Source organism: Podarcis raffonei, chromosome 14 (genome assembly GCF_027172205.1).
Source record: "Podarcis raffonei isolate rPodRaf1 chromosome 14, rPodRaf1.pri, whole genome shotgun sequence".
Lineage (NCBI taxonomy): Eukaryota > Metazoa > Chordata > Lepidosauria > Squamata > Lacertidae > Podarcis > Podarcis raffonei.
In genome coordinates this window covers 31,690,459-31,694,311 of record NC_070615.1, presented here as the reverse complement: position 1 = coordinate 31,694,311, position 3,853 = coordinate 31,690,459, and positions in this window count along the sequence as shown.

Here is a 3,853-nt window from a genome sequence, read left to right as displayed (position 1 = left end):
CCTAGCTCGTTTGGTTTTTTAATACTTCACTTTCTCTAGGCATCCGGAAAAGAGGGTGGGAAGTATCTCCAAACTCAAACGAGGTCAAACATAGCTTGTTTAAAATCTCACATTTATGGAGGACTAATCCTACTTGTAAGAAGAAGAAAATGATTACCGGTAGTTCCGTTATCTCAGTGTCTTGGAGACTTCTGAGTGTGTTTAGCTGTGCTGTGACTGAATGTAAAGCTCTAATTTGTATTGTTTTGGATGTAGAACATGAGAATTTTTATACAGTTCACATACATTGGGAGAACAGCCATAACTCTGGTAGAGCATATGCTTTGCATGCAGAAGGTCCCCAGTTCAAGCCCTTCAGGTAGGGCTAACAAAGGTTCTTGCCCAAAATGCTGGAGAGTTGCTGCCATCAGATCAAGGGGCTCCAGGGACCAAATGTGGCCCTCTCCATCTGGGTCTTGCTGTAAGCTCAGGCCACAATCTTCACTGGCATTATTTAGTGCCCGTGTGCTTACCTGACTAGAATGTGTCCTTGGATTCTGACAATGATCTTTGCTTGGCTGGATGGAAGAGAAAAAGAAAGGTAGGTATGTCTGTAGAAACTAGCCTATTGTACAAAGGTAAAAGTTTGGCCTCTGTCCCCACCCACCACTGGCTTGTGGCTCCTGGAAGACAGCCCATAAGGGAAAGTTGTTCCAGGACTGGATTAACTAACATTACCCATGTTAGTTGCTACCGTAATGCTAACATGGATAATGTTCTCCACCCGCCCCACACTATATGGACCAAATGATCCAACTTTATATTACATCTTTATGAACATTATTGCCTCCATTGTTTTAACATACTGTGTGTGTGTTATGCAGGACAGTTACTGCCTGTTTTCAGACGTGTTTGTGCGCTGAGACTGTGAATATAATAGCAGTCCTGAAGCTGCCTGCCCAGAGGCTTGGATTGAATTGCTTTGTAACGGTGCATCCTTTCTCTGCTTGGTAAAAGTAGCAGAAGTTTCATGGAATGAGAAGAAAGTGAGCTATAAAGGGATGGTCTAAAACTTCTTCCCAGAAGCAGTGGTTCACAGACCATGAGCCACCAGCTGCTGGTCCACAGTGACTCCACCACAACGCAGTTGGGTGGGACACTTCAAGGACAAAATCTGGCACATTGGTGGGGAGTGCCACTCTTCCACATCAGATAGTTTGAGATAAAGGTAAAGGTAAAGGTACCCCTGCCCGTACGGGCCAGTCTTGCCAGACTCTAGGGTTGTGCGCCCATCTCACTCAAGAGGCCGGGGGCCAGCGCTGTCCGGAGACACTTCCGGGTCACGTGGCCAGCGTGACATCGCTGCTCTGGCAAGCCAGAGCCGCACACGGAAACGCCGTTTACCTTCCCGCTAGTAAGCGGTCCCTATTTATCTACTTGCACCCGGGGGTGCTTTCGAACTGCTAGGTTGGCAGGCGCTGGGACGGAACAACAGGAGCGCACCCCGCCGCGGGGATTCGAACCACCGACCTTTTGATCAGCAAGCCCTAGGCGCTGAGGCTTTTACCCACAGCGCCACCCGCGTCCCCGATTGAGATGCACAGTTTGAGATGCACAGGTGTAAAAGTCCCTGTTGTTAAAGGAGAAGGAAGCCTTTCAGGCCCAGATGGCCAGATCTGTGTTCTCACCCTACAGGTCAACTTTTACCAGTGTGCAGAGCTACCCACCTGTCAGTAATGTGGCATAATGATGATAGGCGAGTGAGATGGTTAGTCCCACCCACGTGAGTGCGGAGAGGGATCTGCTTCACCTAGTGATGGCTGATTGACAGGTGGTTGACAGGTGGTTGTAGTTTGGGGGGAAACGGGCTTGTGGGCCAACATTCGCCTGCAGAGTGCGGACTGGAGATTCTCCATCCCTGATAGAGAATTCATCTCACTTGTAGGATGCACAAACACAGGTCAACTTGGGTAACAGAGACCTCTGTGTGTTGCATGTACAGGCAGTGCCATTGGCCCAAGCCATAAAATAGGCAGAATGGAGGGGAAACCAAGTCCCTGTCAAATCTGATCCAGTGTTTGTGTGGGAGGGGATTCCTTCTAAAATAGGTAACCTTTTGTTCTTGATAATTGATTGTGACAGTTCTCACATTTGGTTGTAGACTTCTCTGAGCAAGTGGTAGACTTCTCCCTGAGCCCAGGCCTGTGTATGTGGTGGCTTTTTCCTCGAAGCTACCCTTTGAGGTTTGGAGCAAGAGCTGACATGCCCATGGCCTCTGGGTGAATTTCAGGACTAGGAATTTGAACCCAGGTTTTGCTAGGCCACGTGTGGCATTATAGTACATGGGTGTGGAATTCAGAATCGCTCTTGACACAGTTGCACACGGACCTCCATTTCCTTCCACCAAATTACAGCAAAGTCATCAGCAGTGGGTAGCCTCCATGCTGAAGATATTTCTGCACCAAGAAAAGGTATTTCTGCACTAAGAATACATGTAGTGTTCTAGTCCTGCCCCCATACTCCTACCAGACTTACTTGGATGGCCACCTCTCTGGTTTCCAAGACCAGCTGCCATTGGTTGCATGATTTTAAGAATGCCTTCGCAAGGGAAACTTTTTTTTAAAAAAAACTTTTTATTAAAGATTAAGCCCAGCTGCTGGGGTCCTGTGTTCATGCCGAGTAAACATATTCTGTGTTTCCGGGCAAGTATTACATACAACTAGCCTTGTATTTGGCCAAAGTGTGGATTATGTCCTAAAGTAATACTTCTGGGTCAGCAACTGCTTAATCACTCATTCACTGGTTCAGTGCAAATGTATGCAAGAGAAAACCCATGAATTGGCTCAGCAACTCTAGACTGCTATGCTGCCTGTGTGTCATTTATGACCTAAATCAACACCACCCCCATTTTTCTTGCAGGAGTGTAGGAAGTTGTTTCGTACGGAGTCAGACCATTGGTTCATTCAGCTCAGTATTGTCTATACCTGTGATGGGGAATCTGTAGCCATCCAGATGAACTACCAAGACATGTTGGCTGTGCTGCCTGGGGTTTTTAGAGTTAGTGCAGCATCCAGAGGGCCACAGGTTCATAATCTCTATAGTCTACTGCAGTTTGCCAGGGTTTTAGAGATTGTGTGTGTGTGGGCGGGGGTGTGCTTTCCCAGCTGCAGCAAAGAGCCATTGCTCAGTAATAGAGCATCTGCTTTGCATGCAGAAGGTTCTCTGGTTCAATCCCAGGTTTCTCCAAGTAAGGCTGAGAGAAGACTTCTGCCTGAAACCCTAGAGAGCTGCAACCACTCAGTGTAAATGGTTCTGAGCGAGATTGACAAATAGCCTGCCTTGGTATAAAGCAGCTTCCTGGAGATGACTGGACCTGTTGCAGACAGTTCATGCTTGACCTTTGAGCTGGAGCCCTTTCCCAGATTCCAAGGAATCTGACTTACTGTCCCTTCTCCTTTTCTCCAAAAAAGTGAATTGATTTGTCTGTCCGGACTTAAGAACACAAAAGGAATTCATGTCCCCTTTAGTCCACCCTGCAAAGCCAGACATGGGATCCCTCTATGTGATGCCCCTTCTCCTGGCATTTGAGGGGGTCATTAGACCCACAAAGTCACATTGGTGCTGAGCCACTCTGCTGTTACCACTGGGGCTGCAGGCAGTGTGCTAGCCCATTCAAACAGGAATTATTACTGTTTAGTTTATTACCTGCACTTTACTCTTAAGATCCCAGGGTGGGTTACAAACATTTGCAATACAACCTTAAAAACAGCTTTAAAAATTTGCAATTACAAAACACGCAGTCACATAAAGGTAGACTTACATCTTGGGTGGCAAAGGCCAAGGTAAAGAGACTTTCTGTCAGCATTGGCTGAAA